Source organism: Camelus bactrianus, chromosome 1 (genome assembly GCF_048773025.1).
Source record: "Camelus bactrianus isolate YW-2024 breed Bactrian camel chromosome 1, ASM4877302v1, whole genome shotgun sequence".
NCBI classification, from domain to species: domain Eukaryota; kingdom Metazoa; phylum Chordata; class Mammalia; order Artiodactyla; family Camelidae; genus Camelus; species Camelus bactrianus.
In genome coordinates, this window is record NC_133539.1 from 111,571,357 (window position 1) to 111,592,863 (window position 21,507).

The 21,507-nt window shown below is 42.6% G+C and overlaps 1 protein-coding gene across 5 annotated transcripts in view; it reads right to left on the reverse strand.

Annotated features, from left to right (window-relative positions):
• LRRC3B (leucine rich repeat containing 3B) overlaps window positions 1-21,507 on the reverse strand; it is an 80,274-nt gene that overhangs the window by 31,719 nt on the left and 27,048 nt on the right. The window contains exon 1 of one of the 5 annotated variants that reach the window (XM_045511235.2): window positions 16,500-16,681. The exons of the other annotated variants lie outside the window; for them this stretch is intronic. The gene's annotated coding sequence lies outside the window, so the exon portion shown is untranslated. Of the gene's footprint in view, window positions 1-16,499; window positions 16,682-21,507 lie in introns of those variants that run through there. 5 annotated transcript variants of the gene reach the window in all.

Sequence of the window (21,507 nt, forward strand, 5' to 3'; positions counted from 1 at the left end):
ATGAACTAGAGCCTCAGATGAGGAGATGTGGGGGGTTTGTCTGAACTGCTGGTGACAAACTGATTCACAGCCTCCTCAGATTCTCCCCCTCGCCTTTCACGGATCAGACTAAGATCACCTGGGCTGAGACCACAGGTGGGGCGGGGCGGGGGCGGGGACTCGCGGGGGCAGGGGCGGGGCTTCGTTACCTCCTCTTCCTCTGCGCGGTGGACCTGCAGCGTGGGCATCACCTTCGAGATCCTTAGAAAAGCAGAATCTCAGGCCCCACCCAGCCCTACTACGTAAGGATCTGTATTTCCCCAAAATCCAGATTTTTTTTGCAGGAGGAGGTTTGGAACCGCGCTAGACCCCGGCTGCGGGCTGGCGGGGGGCAGGAGCGAGCACTGTCAAGGGGAGGGCAGTGGCCAGTGAAGACGGGAAGCTCGGGGCCTCCTGACTAGCCTTTATGCGCCCTTCCTTGGTTTCTTCCCCACCGCAGTGCTTATATCGCTCTGCTTTCATTCACTTATTTCCTCGTTCAGTAAATGTTTTCTTACGAGTCCGCTGTAGGCCAGGCACTGTTCCCCGTGCTGACGAACACGACAGATCAGGTGGTGGCAGGGGATGGATGGGGTGGCCAGGAGGCAAATACATAAAGGAACCACTTACTATCAAGGAGTAACAACATGAATAATAATAAAGCAGAATAAAAGGAGCACGTTGGGGTGCGATGGTGCTATTTCAGATACAACAGTTGGTAGAAGCTTCTCCAAGGAGGTAACTTTTTAAGCAGAGGACTGACTGAAGTGAGGAAATGACTGATGAAGATAGTAGGGGGAACAGTGTTCCAGGCAGAAGGAACAGCATGTGCCAAGACTCTCTGAGGAAGAGCGAGAAGTGCCATGTGTGCGGCTGGAGCAAAGTGGGCAGGAACACAATGGTAGAGGTAGGTTTGGGGAGTGCAGCAGGGGCCAGACCATGGAGGTCCTAAAGAACATTGTGGGGGTGCTGGGTTTTATTTTAAGCGTAAGAAGCCTTTGGAGGATTGTAAGCAGAAGAGCAAGATGGTCTGATTAATACATTAGAAAATCACTCTGGTGGTTGTGATCGCACCGAGGCTACCACCTGCCATCACTTCCCCTACAAATACCTCCAAAGCCACAGCGTATCCATCCTTGAGGACTCTGTGCCTTCCTGATCAAACATCTGATGACTGAATAAATAACTGAATGAATGTATAATGGATGGTTCTAGCTGTCCAGATTATGGCTCCCCAAGGCAAATAATCTTGTGCTTATTTCATATTCATTAAAACCTTTCCTCATCAAATCTGTCTGGACTTGTTGTAGGCCAGCAGACGTGTTGTCAACAGAAAGTCCACCCAAATATTTATGGAAGATCTACACGTCTGAGGAGAATTCTAGTTTTCACTTTGTTTGTAATGGGAGATAACAAGAAAAATACACATTTTTCTCAGTCAGGATTTAAGAAAGAAATTCATAATCCTTCCTCCCAGAAAACTCTTCTTCCATCTTTACTCCCAGAGGTTTCATGCTGAGCTTCAGCAGAATGTGAACTGGGTACTGGGTGACCTCCAAAGCCATTTTTTATCTCTGGTTCTAGGAATCTGTGATTTTATGTCCTCTTATTGTGGTGCTTTTTCCAACCCCTTTTCGAGAGGAAGTGTCAAGAACTAGCATCACGTGTGGCTGTGAGGGGCCCGGGGTGCCTCAGGCACCAAGCCTAACCGATAATCCCGCTGCTTCTCCAGATGATCACCGGGAAGTTTCACCAGGAAGACCTCTCTGGGGCTTTCATATTTACTGAAAACAATTTTTTTAAAAATCCCAATTGGCTACTCATCATACTGGCAGCTCCATTTTAACTAACAGTGAGACTGTGTTAGATGTGTACAACGTGTTTCTTTGGGGTTACAGGATTACTGTCCTTGCCCACCTTGAATATCCTTCAAATACCTATGGCCTTGACACATGGGTGCTCCCAGTATCCCTCAGCCAACTGGCCAGTCTGCTCTGACTCACACAGACTCTCCCTTCTTCACATACGAGCCGGCCAGCCTCCCCCGCAACCCCCCGCCGTGGCCAGGACTATGGTGGAGGAGCCGGTCCCGGTGGCAGTGCTAGGTCCCAGACAGGCGAGTGCCCACCCCAGTCACCCGCCTAGCAGGGCCCCACTCAGCTTCACCCTCCTGTGAAAGATGACAGGAAGTATGGTCTCTGTGGCACATGGCACTGGGGGTTAAATATTTTCAATAGCAACCCACACATCCCCACTTCCCCAGAGGAAAGCATGGCTTCCTTGTGTGATGAATGCCTTATTTTTGTAGAGTAGCCTGCAGCTTTCAAAGTGCTTCACGCCCATCACTTTCTTTGATTGTTCAGCATTTCTATGAGGAAAGGGGACATGGTACCTCCATTTTACAGATGAGGAGGTGGATAACTCATCTTGAGGACCAGTCCGATGGACCTAGAATGAGAATCCATGCTCTCTCACCCCTAGACCAGCGTCATTTCTATTCTGCTCTGACGCCTGACCCAACTCCTACTTTATACTGTGGCTCTGAATTGCAAATATTTTCGCTCTACACATCCATCCAGGGAGTGCCTGCAGGGAAGCCTAGACTCCCAAAACCATGCTTGTAGACCAGTGTTCACAGGCATGCAAGATTTGAAAATGAAATAGACCAAGGACGGAGAGAGGGTTGCCCCATGTTGTTGCGCCAGCTACCACCATTATCTCATTAAAGAAGTGACATGTTCACCATAAAAATAGGAAGGGAAATAGTTTAGAATCAGGGTTTAGCCTTTCCTAAGAAACAACCATTAAAGCAGTTTAGGTCATTCCATTCTTAAAAATATAATTATATTTTTCAATTTAAATGCAGAAACATTTAAATAATTTTCCTTTATGCTTTGTATATAATTATTAATCGACACAAGTTTGTTGATCTGAGTTCATATATATATATGTATATATACACACAAATACATGTGTAAATATATATTCAACAACGTAGGGAAAAACCGTTACTCCAATTAACTTCATTTTGATCAATATCATTACCAAATCTCCAGGTTCATACATTGTTTGGAAATGACACTCTCTGGCGCTTCCTCACGCAGCTTTTTTGACTATTCTGGGCAAAGAAAGAAGTTGGGAATTAATTGTTTCCACGCCACCAGCTGCTTTTCTGACCGGCTCTCTCTCTGGAGCGCCAGGAAGGCAGTGGGTAGTTGGCAGAGCATGTGTCTGGCCGTCAGTAGCGAGTGCTGAAGGAAGGGGGGTGTGGCACCTGGAGCCACGGCAAAGACCCAGGACTGAGGGCATGGCCCTGACGCACAGCCCCACCGCCTCGTCAGCTGCAAGTCGTCGGTCACCGTATCGCAGTGCAGACCCGACTGTAAGAATCACTGGCTTTGTTTACGTGCTATGCCTGAAAGACTCTATTTTGTTTTAAGAAAATGACACAAGCAAGTTTCTACCTGTACTGTCTCTGTCAACCCCTACAGAGATCTGCTTATATGCAAGAGAAATCGGGGAGAACGCTGTGCGGAAGACGTTGTACTAAAGCACACAGAAAACATACATGACGCACTAGGAAAGACTGAGAGAAGGATTCTTGTCCTTTCTGCCTGTGATACCTCAGGGTGTTTCTAGTTATTTCAAGGCAAGTCATGGAGCATCAACACAATAAATAGCCAATACAAAACTACTCTGAATCCATTTTAAATTGGATTTGAGCACATGCTCTTCTATACATAGTCAGGAGGGACAATGGACAGGACTTGGTCCACGTGGACACCCAGGTGTTGGACCTGGTGAGAAGGTTGGGGAGGACATTGTCCCGGGACTGAAGCAGGCATGGGAACATTGCCGGGTACTGGCAGGCGGGACTCACAGGGCCTATAACACAGTAGAAGGAAGAATAGCCAGAGAGATGGAAATCAGGAAGCAAGGCTGAGGGCACTGCCTCTGTGTCATCCCACGCCGGGGGACTGGGAACACTGGGTTACTCTCTCCCTTCGGTGTCACAGACTGGGGACAGGCCAGCACTCACTAGTAGGCATGTGCATCCACCCTACCCCATCGCACTGCCCCATTGTCTCAAACCCGCCCCCACCCAGCTGAGAAAACCTTAGAGAAGCACATTGTCATTGTACTGTGGCTCAACGCGGGTGCCAAGTTTTCCTCTCCATCTACAAATTCCACAGTAGCCCCTCCACACAGCTGGGCTGTCATCTCACACAGGGCACATCTAACGGCACAGCACTACGGTCACTGCCTGAAATGAACACCTTAGCGTAAGAGAAGTAAAAGACTGTGTAAGCTCTTTTTACATACTTCATGGTCGTTTGTTTAAAGTTATGATTTCTAGAAAACAATGAAGGGACCCAGAAAGAAAAAGATATGATATCACTCATAAGTGGAATCTAAAAAAAAGAAAAAGAGGACCCTAATGAACTCACCTATGAAACAGAAACAGACTCGCAGACTTAGTAAACAATCCTGTGGTTACTGGGGGAAAAGGGGTGGGAAGGGATAAATTAAGGAGTTTGAGATTTGCGAATGTTAGCCACTATCTATGAAAATAGATAAAAAACAAACAAGTTTCTTCTGTATAGCACAGGGAACTATAAGTCAATATCTTGTAATCTTTAATGAAAAAGAATACAAAAATGAATATATGTATATATATGCATGACTGGGGACATTGTGCTGTACACCACAAATTGACACGGTGTAACTGACTGTACTTCAATTTAAAAAATAAGTGAAAGCAATCTTTGAACATTTTTTTCTTTTGAGTTGATATTTGTATAAAAGGGATTGCTCACCACTACAGCAGACCTTTGTTCGGACAACTCAAGAGCGATCTCTAAGGTTGATTTCACATGGCAGCATCTCCATATGCTGAGGCTAAAACTGGAATCCCAAGTGCTAGGCGGCTAGGCGAGTGGAACTTTTGTACAGTTGAGCATCACTAGCCCGCATCCAGCACCCTCACCTCACGTGCGGTTCTCCCAACCCCACACTGAACTCTATGCTGGTGGTTGCTTTCCACTCTCCTAACCTAAAGAGGTGGTAACGATGGTTATCTCAATTTTATGCTTGGGGAAACTGAGACACAAAGAGGTCAAGTCACTAGTCTAAGGCCATGTAGTTAGCGAATAGGACAGGGACTCTGTACCTGGACTCATTAGCTCCTTCCACAATAAAGAAACCAGTAAGAAACAAACGGCTTTTGCCTTCAGCTTGTTAATAAAATTTTTGATGCAGTAATAATTCCTAATCTTTTTATTGCACATGTGATATTTCATGACCCAAATAGCCTGGGAATAGCATTAGCTCCATTTTATAGATTAAAACTCTCAAAGCTCAGAAAGCAGAAACAATGTGCCCAAGGATATAAGAGACAGAGTGAAAAGGAATTCATAATAATAACATGAATATTCCCTTGTATCACCCACCGTGAACGTTTAGCAAGCAGAGGAGTAGGAAGGAGCGGACAGGACTCAAAACCAAATCTTTTTAGTTATTTTGGGGTACACATGACTTATTGTAGCTCCGTATTCCAGGAGACCACTTCCCCCATCCCTCATTACTGAAAGGCAAAGTGATGAAACTGCTTCTCTTCAGAACTGAGCATCCACCAGTAGATGTACATCCTTTCCCAAACCACCCCCACTGCTCCTGTGATGAAAGTAACTAACAGCACACACCGGATAAAAATGAATGGGGCAGAGGAGAGAGAAATAATTAGGAAGAGGCACTAAACTGATGACAAACTCAGTCAGGTACAGAGATACTTGGGAATATTAACTCAAATAATTTACAAAGAGAGAGCTAAGCAAGGTAGGGGTGGGGAGAGCATTTTATTAAACTCAAAAAAAAGTAGTTAAAGTTGGAATTTACTGGAGTGGATGAGGAGGGCTCAATCTTTCACTCTGGAAGCCAGTTTCCAACCCTAGGTAACTGAACTGAACCAAACCAGACTGAAACAAAATAAGAGAAAATAATTGGCTGGGACAGAGTATCTTTTAGCACAACCTGCTTATGGAAAATCCAAGAAATGATCTTTCACCAGCAACTGTATGACTTTAAGTCAGATTCAACTTTGGGGAAAGAAAAGTAATGAAGTGTGAAACAGTTTTTCCTTTAGAATGGCAAATAGGAAGCCTCTTTTATTTTTCAAGTTATTGGTTTGCTGTCTTTAAATAAGAGATTTTACCAAGAGAGTAAATCTTAAAGAGTAAGTATTGAGTAAGAAGTAAAACTTGAGGTTCAGCTTTAGGACCCTTGGGATCATTGTGGGATAAAAAGGTAAAAATCACCATCTCTTTATTTTAGAAATACTAGTACATTTAGATAATATTTTTTGCTCCAATGATCAAATCTTTCATTTTCTGGATCTAGCTAAGCCAGTTAAAGTTTGTGAATCCAACTATGGAAGAAGGACCACCCAACAATGTGAGAAATTTGCTCGCCCTTAATGAATCATGCTAAATGGGAAAATCAAAGGCAAAGGAGGTGTTCTGGACACACTGACATGATTTGGTGGAAACAGCAGTGACTCTGCAAGGCACTCATCCCCTCATCACATTTTTGTTTTCATCTTTAAAAGCGTTAAGAACCCCTTTGGAATATCAGCACACCTGTGGACCTTCCGCAAAATAGTTGAACATTTTAAAATACTCATTGACTGAAAAAAAATAACTAATGGCGGCAAGCTACTCTAAATTTGGTAGCGCTTTTGAATAAATTTGCATTTATGAATCTCAATGAATAGCATATTTGTATGTTTCCCCAGTGGATGAACGTGTGTGTGTGACATATTACTTTGTTCAATCTACAGACAATGTTTGATGAGCTTGCGATTTTGAAGACCCTTATAAGTAATCCATGGCTCCCAAGGATTCTTCAGCTGCCAGATGGGAGCTACTGAACATTTTTTCTTCTACTAAAGACTGTGGTCTAAAAATAGATTTTTGGAAGGTATTCCAGCACATTGTCCAGCAAAGATTTGCAGTCTCTATGCATTGATAAGGAGCCAGAGTATCATACACTGAAATAAACAATGCCCATTGCTGAATAAAATAGTTTAGGAAGGTTTATTTCATAAAATTTGCTTTTCTGTGTTTTTCCAAAATTTCAGCAATAATTATTCATCCCTTTTGTAGTAAAAGCAAACAACATTGCTAAAATTTATGCTGGTGGGAAAGTAGTTTGGTGTAGCCATTATAGAAAACAGCATAGAGTTTCCTCAAAAAACTAAAACTAGGTTTACTTACCATATGATCCAGAATCCCACTCCTGGGCATATATCCAGAAGAAACTATAATTCAAAAAGATACATGCACCCCCAATGTTCACAGCAGCACTATATACAATAGCCAAGACATAGAAACAACCTAAATGTCCATCGACAGATGACTGGATAAAGAAGCTGTGGTATATTTATACAATGAAATACTACTCAGCCATAAAAAATAATAAAATAATGTCATTTGCAGCAACATGGATGGACCTGGAGATCGTCATTCTAAGTGAAGTAAGCCAGAAAGAGAAAGAAAAAAACCATATGATATCACTCATATGTGGAATCTAAACAAAAAAGAAAAGGACCTTTTCATTGCAAAAATCAACCTGTCTTGCTTCTGCTTAAGTCCTTCACCTCATTGACTGTTATGGTAGCATCATGGTCCCTAAAACTGTCTGACGCTGCTCACTAAACTCTTTAGCCTCATATCTAACCACTGTGTTGAGTAACCAATTCTAGATCTGTCATGGCCCTCCAGAACCATCTTGCTTGCTACTTCTTAGAGGAGTCTAGCTTTTCCCAGAGCACATGCTCTGGACAAAGGCTCCCTAATTCTTCTAACGGTGTATTCACACAGGGAGAAGGGAAGCTGTCTTGCATCCCCAAGACAAATTACAAAGCCAGCAAATCTATTTTCCTTAGAATTGAACTACCACCCAGATATGTTCTCATCATCTAGTTCTGTGAAAAGTACAGGTTCAAAATACTGTTCAGGCAGAAATTTAGGATAGGTCCAAAACAATGTCAAGTCCACAAACTGCACACTGCTGGCGTACTGCAAACTGTTAGTAATCCGATTATCTGTGTGTATGCGTGCACGAGGGGATGCACAGCACCGCCAAGGGTGGCAGTGACCACTATTATCTCCCAGTTTCCAGTCTCATCTTCCTCCTGGTGAGAGATATTTCATTTTGCCAGGCAGATGACCTCCATAACAAGAATCATACACCTCGGCCTCCTTGGTGGTTGGGAATGTCCGTGTGACCAAGTTTTGGTTAAAGAGCTATAAAGAGGCAGCATGGTGTGTGTACGTCTTCTTACGAGAGAGAGAGCACACTCTTCTCTTGCTGCGTTCTGTTACGTGGGATGCGGATGTGATGACCAGAGTATTGTCAGCACTTCTGGACCATAAGGATGTGGATGACAGAACTGTGAGCTCAGAGGGGCCGAGGTCCCCAAATGAGTAATTTCTGTAGCTTCCATTCCAGCTCTGGATTGCCTACTCTGAATTGTTTCTAGGCAAGAAAAGGCTAAATATTTACATTCTTTAAGTCTCTGTATTTGCAGGCCAATTTTTTTTCCCGTCTCTGTACTTTCAGCCAAACCTAATCTTATAGGATATATGGAGCTTTGCGTGACAACCAAGCATTTTAGCAGAATACAGAATTAGAACCTGCAATAAACTTAAGAACACACTAAGTTAAGTTAGTGACTATCAACTATTAGTGATCTTTAAGAATTCATTTAGAAAGTTAGCATCCTCTTTGAGCCTCCCAAGGGCTTAAAGGCCATGGGATTGGGTATTCCTGTTTAAACTAAGGCTTTTTTTTTTCTTTTTCTTGGGAATTGGCCTTTAGTAACAGTGAAAAAAAAACTCACAGGAGGAGAATTCTCAGAATTCAAGGCACCCAGTTATTGCTACAAAACTTCCAGTCTTAGTTTTAAATGTTGTTGCTAGCAAACATTATTAGTGATAACTTTCTCAGCTGGAATTTCTATCTTTGATGAAAATGTTATAGTTGATATATTTCTATTAAACCAGCAATTGCTAGCCTATGAAATACCTAATCAGCTGTCTTTATTTTTTTGGCAGGGGGTAGGTAATTAGGTTTATTTATTTTTAGAGGAGGCACTGGGGATCGAACCCAGGACCTTGAGCATGCTAAGCATGTCGTCTACCACTTGAGCTACACCCTTCTCCCCTAATCAGTTGTCTATAAAACTGTTAAGGTCATGAAAAACAAGGGAGGATTGAGTTACTGTCACAGACCAGAAGGGATGAGGTGGCGTGACGGCAGAGGCAGTCTGGGTCCTGGACTGGACTCTGGAAAGGAAAAGCACATAGTGGAAGACTGGTGGCACCCAAATAAAGTCTGGAATGTGGCTGACAATGATGTGCCAATATTGGAGATGCAACAGTGACAAATAAAAAGAACTAATGGACGATGTGAACAGCAGAGGGAACTGGATGATGGTATACAGAAAAATCTCTGCTCCATCTTTACAAGGGTTTTGTATGTCTAAAATTATTCTAAATTTTAAATTGTTTATAAAAACAGCAATATCTATTGCTAAGTAGCCAGGAGGATTTGTCGAGATAATCGGTAGAAAGGCTTGTAGAAGGAAGCCAATCAATGTTAATACACTTTCTCCCAAGGAAACCTTTAAAATCCACCCCCCACTCTGGGCCTTCTGTTATCAGATAAATTCTGTGACAGGTACTTCTGTCTGGGCGTGGCTGAAAAACTTAACCTCTTGCCATAAACTTTTGTGAATCTGAAGATGGCTGTATGTTTTCCTGCCCTTTCTTGAAGGCTTGTTTCTCTGTAGTCTTTTCCATTTCTACACATATGACTAGATTTAGGATCCAAATCATAGGAACTGCTCTCACAAAGGCATCGCACGGTAAGCTTCTTAAGGACAAAGTTCCCCTTTTCCCATGGCTCTCCCTCCTCCTCTCTCTCTCCCAAGGTTTTAAACTGAGTAGGTTCTCAGGTTGTCTCTGTTAAATTGATTTAAATTAATGAACACAAAGCATAGTGTAAGGTCTGTTTCATGATTTTTGAATCATTTATTACCTTTGCAAGCACTCCAGCATGATGTCAGATTTAATTACAACACTAACCTTTTGCGCTGTCATATTTATTTCAAAGCACCAAGTTAGACAGGTTTTCCAGTATATGAGCTACTCTTATGAACACCAGGTGCCTCCGGGGGTTCTGTGAACTCCTTCAATCAAGCAGGATAAAACAGCAAAGGAAGTCCTCTCTTAGTAAAATTAAAGCATGCCTTAGTTTTAACCATAATTCCCACAACTGCCAAAAGATTCCTCACAATTTCCAAAGAATGTCTGGCAAATCAACAAAATGCTTTTTTTTTTTTTTTTTAAATTCTAGGTTCTTTCTTGCTCATTTAGCCAATTTTAGCATCTTGTAATTTATTTTTTACATCGTACATTTTTTTATGATTTATTGCCTCAATTCTCTTTCTATACTTATTAGTACTGAACTCTACTCTTTTCTAATAAAAACATTTTGAAGTTCAGGTAAATTATAATAAAATAACACACAAAGGGTCAGCTGGGAAGAAAAACATCAAAAAGGCAAAGCAATGGCACATCCAGGAAATATTTTTAGCAGAACTGAAGAGAGGAAGGAAAAAAGATAACTAAAGATGGTAAGAAGAAATAGTTTAGCCAAGTGTGATTTTCAATCACAGCAAAGCGAAGCTCGGTTTGAAGTTCACACTCAGACAAGTCAGTCCTTCATGAGAGCAGCATGCTTGGAAGCATAGAGAAGGATTCTCCTGGCTGAATTAAGACGGGCAATTCCATAGCAGGGAGACGAAGTCAAAGACTACAGTGGCAGACTAAGCAAGATATAACAAGGGCCCGAACTGTATGGAACCCAGAAATATTTAGGAGGTGAAACTGGCAGGACTTTGACGGAATAAATGTAATAATGACAGGGACCAAGTGAGGCAAGGACCAAAACAGGCTTCTGGCTCGAGTGATGCTTAACTTAGAGTCATAAGTATTTCCACTTTGCCAGTCTGGAGTTAGGCCGAAAATAATCATGCTGAGAATGGCTCCTGCACCTTGGGAAAGTTAAATACACTAATATTTTAAGTCAAAACTGTTGGTCTGATTAGCGCTGGTACAGTCACCTAGTCAAAACAAACACGAGGCACAATTAATATTCGAGTCCTTCTGGTTAAACACAATTTAGGCATGATTACTTTAAATAGAAAGTTTATAAAATTTCCCAGTATTTAAGTCATTAATAAAATTCTAAGTCTTGATAAGAGTAGACGTAGAGACATGGGAAAGTTTACTAGATGAGGAAACAGTAAAATGAACAGTAATGTAGGGGAAGCAAAAACAGAATCAGTGTGAGCCATCAACCAGCAAACTGCAAAATGAGTCCCACACACTAGTATTTGGACAGAAGCAAACGCAACACCTAACTGTGGTTCATGAATACTAACCGTTAAATGTTCCCCTCTCCCAGAAGCAGAACTCAATCAGGCCAAATGCTGCCTGCAGAAAGGGAGAAGCCTGTGGAAATGGCTTGGAAGAGGTTTTGGGCTGATGTCATTGTGCCTGGGGTGGGGGTGGAGGGCTACAATACAACCCAATCTAGCCTCATCCTCTTGTACGTGATGCACTGGGGGCAAAAATGACAGAATGGCAGAGCCAGCGCAAGCACTCAGTTGCCCTTCTGGCCAAGTGTTCAGTCTCTTGACTCTCAGAAAGCCCCCCGAGTGACAAAGATGCACACACTCACGTCCCTCCTCCTTTCTGCTCTATGTGACTTCAACAACTTGGCATGCAACATGAGAGAAACAGCAAAAGGCAAGATCAGTTTCAGGCTCTCCGAAAAATAGTGGAGACGTCAATTGGCCTCATCATCCCACCATCAATCTGAGGAAAGACTTCCGCTAAAGAATTGGGTAAGAGCAAGAAGCGGTGGGAGAAATCAAGTGATCCACCAAGGTTAGCTGCACACTTTCCAAGGACTCTATAGTTACAGACTCAGATCCCAATTTGAAAAAAGCAAAGGGTGGTATTCACACACACGCACGCACGCACACACATGCACAGCTACCTGTCTGTCTTAAGACATAGACAGAAACCAACCAGCACGGACACTGCCACAGTTACAGCAGAGTTGAGGAGGTGGATGGTCGAGAAATTTCACAGGAGGGGCTGGGGCTGCCAGGGTATGGTGGGAGTGGGAGGAAGTTAGGGGTGAATGGGGGCCCTTTAAGGGGACCTAGTGGCAGAAAGTATTCATTAATTAGTACCAATGCATTTCAGCATTTCAGCAATTGGTATGCTGGTCCCATGTCTATCAGATGAATATCAGTCCTAGGAAACAAGGGTATTTTTCTGGTATTAAACTCCCCAAATCCCAGAATGTGGATCACAAGTAGGGCATGGCAGAGTTTAAGAACAGTAATGAATATTATTGACTACAATGATGTAGAGGAGGGAAAAAAAAGATAGGAAAGGCGAGCTTTAATATAAACTAAACTAAATGACTTAATTATCCAACTCAAGAGAGGCTAAAGGAAGACTTTCACTGAAAAACCTGAAATTTTTACTTCTTTAAAGGCTGACATGACGGGTTTTCTGGAACAGATTAGGGAATGCTGGGGGGATAATGTCAAGGACAAAAGCATTTCTTCAAAGGAGCCACAGGATCCTCAGATAATCACTAGGAGTTTCTGAGGGGTCACAGGGGTCTGGAGTTTTAATTCCAAGAAGATAGTTATCAGCACAACTTATCCGAGTAGGATGAGTACCCTCTCTCTTTTCTGAACCTTTTTGCACTTTCCTGACTTTCCAGCCTTTAAAAAAGCACAGAAACATCAGAGACCAACTTTGCACTCTGATCCTGAGCCCGAGGACTCTAAGAACATCAGGAAATGCAGGGTGAGAAACTGACAGTGGTTCCATCAACCAAGCTCCAACAGCTTTCACAGTTTGGCACACGCTGATCGTGGATGACCACTGACATAAACAACACAAAATCATTGTGTACAAAGGTGTTCATGGCAGCAGTGTGCATGCCAGCAAAGAACTGGGGAAGCATAAATGTTTACTTTAGCAAGTCTGTTAGATAATCAACCTCACACCCATTCAGTGTGAGGTTACACAGCCATTAAAATGATGTTTGTAAAAAACTTTATAATCATATACACATATTATATATGTATATATATGGGAGGATATATAATTATCTGCATAGTATGATCATAACTAACAACAAAAAAATACCTAAAGTCATAAAAAACCACCACAATACTAACAATATTTGTGGGTGGGAATTGAGATTTTGAGTGTCCTTTCTTCATCCTCCTATTTACTGGTATTTTCCCAATTTACTTTAAATAAGCATGTATTAACGAAATGAATTAAAACCAACAGTGTGTTTTGGACGAAGTGCAGGTGCTTACACTAATTCTGTAGGTAGTAAATGTGGTCTTCAGAGAGAAAATACTCTTTTGGCTCCATATTAGAAGCCATAACACTTTGCATGCTCTTCCCGTAAGACCTTCCTCTAAACAAAGGCCAATCTGTGTGTGTGTGTGTGTGTGTGTGTGTAGAGAGGAGATTTCAACTAAACATGCGCACAGTTCTGGGGTCAGCATCTCTATGGGCTGATTTGAAACACACTCATAATCTATTCAGAGTGTTTTTGAAAGTGTTCAAATGTCTATGAAGATTTATTGGAGCTACTAGGACCCCACACGGATTAATAGTAGGTCAAAGAAAAAAATTATATCAAAATTAACTTTTATCTTAACTATCTTATTACTTTTTGAGAAATACATGATTTGCTACACATTGTGATAGTATGCCCCCCTCCCCAACACCCCGAGCTCAGTGCCATTATCATCTCCATCGTAAGGATAAGGAAACAGAGGCTTAGGCAACATGAGTAACTCACTCAGGGTCACACAGCTAAGAATTCTAAGTGAAGTAAGTCAGAAAGAAAAAGAAAAATACCATATGATATCACTTACATGTGGAATCTAAAAATTTTTTTAAAAAGACAAATTAACTTATTTACAAAACAGACTCACAGACATAGAAAACAAACTTACGATTACCAGAAGGGAGAAGAGGGTGGGGAAGGATAAATTGGGAGTTGGAGATTTGCAGATACTAACTACTATATATAAGTGGATAAACCACAAGTTTATACCATATAGCACAGGGAACTCTATTCAATATCTTATAGTAGCCTATAATGAAAAAGAATATGAAAATGAATATACATATGTCTATGTATGACTGAAACATGATGCTGTACACCAGAAACTGACACATTGTAAACTGACTAAACTTCAGTTAAGGAAAAAAAAAAGAGAAAGAAATGGAAAAACCAGGATTTGAACTGCATACTCTCTGACCTCAGTGTCTGCGTCTCTGACCACTACTCTATATTGTCTGCACGGTTTGACACCAATAATACACACCTACATGTCTTGGAAGTAGGTAGTCCTCACAGACCATCCTTCCCTACCAATGTCTGCTCTAGAACAAGCCTGGAGAAGGCAAGCCAGGTTCTGGAAGACACACACATATTAACTAGCCACTTCAGAAACCTAAGTGAACCCTATCTTGGAAACCACAGTTCAAAGAAAAGGATGATGCAATTGTCTGATGGTTCTGCTTCTATTAAATCAGCGTTAGAATGTTACCTATTTGCATCCATAAAATTCACTCCATCTTTATTCTGTTTTGAATTTGCTGATTTATTTAAGAGAGCTAATTGTATCTAGTGCTAACATTTACTCTGAAAGACTTATCATGATCTGTTGCCGAAAAGGAAATAGATTCTGATCTGGCTAAATTAAATGAAACGGAATAAAGTTCTGGTTTAAAATTCACTGGCTTTGCAGCCATGGACTTCTGACACAAAGAAAAGAAAATTAATCTCTAATTATGATTTTTATGATTTAATAATCAGGAGGCACCGATAGATCATCTGTACCCAGAAACCAAAAACATAAGAAATCCTGGCCCCAGCAACACGAGCAAGACCCCGGTCATCCTTCTGTCTCACAATTCTGGATTCTCATCTCCCCTAAACTCTTGTGCTGAGGAGGAATGGAGTAGTATAATTAGGAGAGAAATTCTCTATTAACTCCAGCTAAAATTCAGAAGGAGAAAAATGCATGCAGCTGGAAAATGAAAACTCTAAGAAAAGTGAGGGCTTTAAAGAATGATAAATAGGCTGGGATGAGGCAACCTAACAAGAAGAATCATGGTCTAAATCCAAGTGTAAAATTCTATGGTGAAACTGATGTCACCACGGAACACCTTTCCAAATGAAGAGCTAAATGTAAGAGGCGTCGGAAAATCATTTCAACCCAGATGGGCTGACACTTCAGAGAACAACCTGTGGGAAATCATATCACAAAACAGGAATGAATGAAGTCAGCTGATGGGTCGTCTACTAGTTTTTAGCTTCAACAGAATAGTCTATTTTCAAAAAGCCTAAAGAAAACAAATCCAAAAAGGTATTTTTGTCCTTTGTTTGTGTCCAAGCACAACTAGTTCTTCCTGAGGAAGCAGCAGACGTATAAAAATAGAGACTAAAGAAACATAAACTGGCTATTTACACAATACTATTCAAAATTTAACAATGGTAATAGAAGGCATCTTTCTAATCTTTGCATCTGTCTGTACAGTTCTATGTAATCTATAAAATTTCACATGCATTATCTCATTTCAACTTTCCAACAATCCTGGGAGGTTCCCAGGGCAGCATTAGGCTCATTTCACAGAGGATGGAATTAAGATAGAAAGACTAGAGGGCTTATGGCAGAATCTGAACTTGAACCCACATGTCCTTGCTGCATGTGGGTCCAGGAGAAGCATGATGCGAGAATGCTCAGCGGCCAGCCTGCCTGGATTCAAAATCTGAAGACTGCTGATTTGGAAAATGTACTTAACCTTTCTGGGACTCAGTTTCTTTATCCATAAAGTGGAGACAATAATAGCACCGACTTCATAAGGCTGATGTCAGGATAAAATGAGTGGATATTTGCAAAGCGCTCGGCACCCAGTAGGCATTATACATGTGGCTGTTATTACCATAAGTAGAGAAGTTTTGCTCCACCTCCCCTTTTACACATACAAATATTTTGTGAAGTCATGTTCCCAATAGTTATAATTGGGTATCTCAAAATTCCCAATGTACTATGCAAAATTATTAGCAAGTTAGCATCTGATCCCAACCCAGAGCCTTAATTTTCTCTTTAAAGGAGGGGCCATTTAAAGAATGCCATTCTGCTAGCTGTCCCGTGGGAGGGTAAAGTCAAGATTAGCCTAAATTTGATAATCAGTACTATGATACACTCTAGAACTAAAGGTAGCCCCTCTCTTCCTGATTTTCTTTAATGTCTCGTTACTTACGAAAGCTCAAAAAAGGAGATGCAGCCTTACCTGTAACAACCCATAAAAATGAAAGTGTGAGTCATCCCACTCCGCGATTAGAAAAGCAGGCTCTGCCTGTCGATTCATAGCTGAGCGAGCCCAGAAATGAATGAAAACTCAGGCCAGATGATCATCGCTCTGCACAACTCGGCCCAGAAGGCCACCTGGAACTTAATGAGTGCCTTGGCTGGAATTAAGAAGTATCAAGAGACTCCAACGAGAAAAAATAAAAGAGGAAAAGGAAAGTAACTTAATGAATCACTCTAATTCTGGAACTACTCAGCGCAGAAAGAAAGTACGAGTCTGTTTAAGTGACTAACACCGTCCATTCAGAGAAGTGACTTAGCAAATAATCAAGTTGGAATGTGACCATTCAGGATAAACCTGTCCTTCAACGAGAGAATGGCAGCTACAAGACGTGGCATTACGTGCCAGAGTCACTGACCAGCACTGTGGCAGCCCCCTGGTCACTTAGTCTGTGGCCAGAAAGTATATTTTAAAATTGAATGTAATTCAGAAAGCCTCAATCGGGCAGTGACTATACGTACCTGGCGTGATGGAAATTTCAAACATGGAGGTGATGCAGGCTGTTCCCTGGGGAGTGTATAGTCACACGTGGTGTGTGCTGGGATTGTAAACACCTATTTCAGTTTTTTGAAAAAAAAATTTTCATGCCTAAATGTCCTACTTCATTAAGTCAGGAGAGGACAGAGCAGGGAGTTTGGGGTTCAGGAAGCACTCTCCAGGTAACAGTCCCCAGTGATACCAAAAACAAAACTTTGACCTTTAATGGTCTTCTAGCACTCTCACAAAGGCTACTGATTTGTATATACTCCGGATCCCTATAAAGAAGGTAAAAAGAAGGTAAGGTTTTGCAGCTCAGAGACCTCAAATGAGGGGGCCATGCTTGCACAGGTATGAAGTAGCAGAAAACAGAACTTGAACTTCGACTCTATATCCCAGTCTAGGGCTTTGCCTACTCTCCCATGCTAAGTCCCTAGTTGTTTACAAAGCATATCCACATACCTTACTTAGGGCTCATTTTGATCTTCAGTTACCCTATGGAGTGGAAAGCAGCAGGAGACAGAGATTCTGATTTTCAGATGAGAAACTTGCCAAGTAGCTCTGTGACGGGTTATCAACACCAAAATCTCAGTCTTTGGATTCCTAGACGGGGAAGCTTTCCTCTGCTTCCCTGATGAGAGTTCTCTCTAAAATCTATGTCCTCTTCTTCCTGGATGTCGGGCTTGACTATATTTCACAGCCTTCTTTGCAACTAGGTATAGCCATAGGACTGAATTCTAGCCAATGAAATGGGAGTGTAAGGCGTGTACGCCTCTCCGAAGGCTTGGTCCATGAAAGCCCCCCAGGTTCACACCTCTAAGCCTGCTCCATGCTGGCTGACTGGAATGGAGATAACAATGACAAATCAGTGCCACCGCCAACCAAGGTCCCTGGGTGACTACACAGAGCGAAGTCCCCTTCCTCTTCCACGTCACCATCAACACCTCATTGGACAATCATGTGATTAAGAAATAAACTTGTGTTGGGTCATGCCACGTTTGGGTGGATCTGTTGTTGGATCTTCTTGGCTATGACACATGCCAGCTCATTTGGGGCAGCATCAGCACCATGCTCTCTTGCTCTGCTTCACAGAGACTCCAAATCCATCCCTGCAGGGATGCTCCCGGGCTCTCACAGCTCGCTGCACCAAAATAACGAGGGGGAGCTGGGCAAGCCGGCACATTCGGAGGCAGGGCAGAGCAGCAGATGAGACAAGGCTCTGAAGTCCGGCTCTATCATCTGCTAGCTAGCTGGTAGGTGGTCCCTCAGCCTCTCTGGTTTACTCATCTGTATCACAGTGATCATAAACAGCAATAACGTTGTGGTGAATTTTAAGCTATATCACAACTGAAGTGATATGCTTGGCACAGACCATGGCACATGGAGGACCCTTGGTAACCAGGAGGCATCATTCATCTTTAGCTTGTGCACTGCTGAGCCCTCCTGTCACCACAACACAAGGAGAATGACAGCCGAAGGTGATATGGATGGTCTGTAATGGGGAAGTAGAGACAGGAGCTCTGCATTTGGCATTCTAAAGAGGACACAGCTGGGAAAGACAGTTAAGACGATTAAAAAGATAAAGGTAAGTGCCATTGATGCAAATGGGACAGATGAGTAAGTGAAATGAACAGAAACGTACTTGTCTCCAGTACTACTGGCTTTCACTAATAATCCTGGGTCAGCTGTCAAGTAAGATCCACTTATCAGCAAACGCCTTAGTCATGCAATCGTAGGAGGCTCTAGATTGGGTTTTACTAACCGTCTACAAAACCAAAGACGCCTGTAGCCCAAATACAGACATGATTATGCCTCTTGTGGGCTCTGAGAGAACCCCAGAGGGTTACAGAGAATTTTATGCACTGGTCGCTGACTCTAAAGATAGGGTCGTACCATTTGCTCCATGACTGCAGGCTCACGCCTTCCATTACTTTCTCTGCTTAGTGATCTTAAAGCTTCACTTTGGGAAATTCTCATTTCACACGGTGCTTCGTGAACATGACATAGACACACACATACACACAGACACACACACACATACGCATATGGACACTGTAATTTTCTCATCGCTTCAATCCCAAACACCAAAATAAAATGTGCCCACATAAAATTATAGCCATGCAGAACATTATTTTCAAATTCCATGGTATTCCAAATTCTCACGTTATTCAGTATTGCATTTTAAAAATGATAACCTCTAAAGCCAAGTCTATTTAGTTAAATTGTATGTTACCAGTTAAGTTCATTCACACTGAGAACAAGCACCTTCTTCTCGGGGCTACCAAACCATCAGGAGCTGCCTTTTCTGCAGGCAGGATGAAAGGAAACGATTAGGTACGAGCGTGCCTTCCAAAGTTTGCTGTTGTGATTTTTACCGTGTTTCTCCGCCAATTCCTTCTAGACATCTCAGCATCCACCTGACACATGGCAGACCCTGAGGGTATTCTCTGAGAAAACACTGACAGCACGCCCAGCACCCCGAGCAGATCCAACAAGGGCCGCTGGTCAAAGACCGGGCGTGTCCGTCCCTGAGCCGGCTGGTTCCCAGTACCTCTCCTCCATCCTCCCGGCCGCCGCCCTACTCAGCGCTACTCTGTCTTACACACCACTTGCCAGCGTCCTCTTCTCACAAAGGGACCAGGCCTCAAACTCAGAATGACTGGCCGGTGAGAGTGTGTAACAAGAACCACCTTGTTTTATTTTTATGGTAGTGGTTCCTAGGGTTGAGCTTCTACTTATGAAAAGTGATACCCGTCTCCCACTAAGACTTCATCAGCCTGGCGTCCAAGCCCCGACACAGCATTGCTCAGATACTCGCTCCTCTTTTACGGCAGCCGAGAAGAGCTTTACGCTGTCCCCCTGCGTGCTTTCTTACCTGTTTCTCGGCCTGTGTTTTCCCCTGGCCTAGAATGCCCTCCTTACTCCCTGTCAAAGAAGTCTTTGCTATTTCTCTTTTCTCAGACGTACTCCCAGAGCAATCTGCCTTTCTCATTTTACAGTCGTGTATCAGAACTACCCGGGAGATTTTTCACACTGCTGATGCCTTAGCCCCAGCTTTAGAAATCCTGGTTTAATGTGTATAGGGTGTAGCCTAGGCCTTGGAGGACTGTAGAAAATCTCCAGGAGTTTCCGGTCTGCAGCGAAGTTTGAGAACCATTGCCATAGACACTTGTGACCTCCCCTAGGTGCCCACTGCTGGACAGTTTCTTGTCTTTGCTCACCTTGGTAGAGACGGAATGGCAATGAGAAAGACTCGAGCACCCGTCTCAGCATCGTGGACTATCTGGGCCTGCTCTGGTTCCAGGACACCCAAATCTCTGATGGATTTTCAGTCATGACTCTATTACGTTATAGCGCCGGTTATTAGAAACAGACCACCGGGAACAGGAAGGCATCACGACAGCTCAGCCAAGCTTTGGGCTGCTTCCCCATCTAGGAAATGCATCATGCAGACTATTTCAGATTGTTGATTAAACATGGGGAAAAAATAGCCATCTAGTGCCACAAAGTATGGACACCATAAACTTTTTTCTCCCATAGCCACATGATGTAATTCACCTCTACAAACCAAATGCTCTCGATTAGACGAACCATTGTTTTCAATATGGCGTCTTTCAGTACGGCTCTGCCTAACTGCTATATGGCACACACGTGGGTATGGTCTGTTCTCAGAAATAAACAGTTCAGAGTGCACTGAAATGCATGACATTATAATTCATAGCAAAATCTCACACCTGGCTACGAGCTATGATCAGAGAAAAAATTTAAGAGCCTAAAACACCCAGCATGATCAAGAACTCTCAAAAATCTCTGCTAGACTTTAGGTTAGCTTCCTGGTGTTTAAAAGACACTATAGGCTTTCTTTCCTATGAGTTCTTCCGTCTGACAGTTTACATGTTTTGTTTTATACTCCCATCTCTCTCAGCCTCCCAGGTTCTGAAATCGGTAAGAAATGACATGTCAGTTTCTCCTAAAACATGATTAATGACAGATCAATTTCTGCAACATCTGAACTCACATGTATACCTAAGTCCATCCTTGAGAATATTTTAAATCAGTCTTTTTGCCATCCTTGTTACTCTGCCTGTAGAAAAATGACAGAAATCCCAGACTTCATGGAGAAACTGTCCAGATATAAGCTGTGGTTAACACAGGGCAGTCGAACTAAGTGTCAGGAAGATGCAAGTCATTTTCCTTTCATTAATTCCCACGAGTATCTTCTTCTTCCCTCATTGTTCTGTCCCCACCTACGTTCAAGGTTTTTTAGCCAGTCTTTTAGGCACATTTGTTCTCTCTTCCTTAGTATATTCTCTGATACCTCCTTTGTTCTTTTATCTCACAAGCTCAGCCTCTGGTTTTGCGGTGACCTCTCCCTAAATGTGAATCTACCGGGGGCACAGTCATCCCTCCCCCTCCTCCTTGACCCTGACAACCTTGCTTGCGTTGGCTGCAG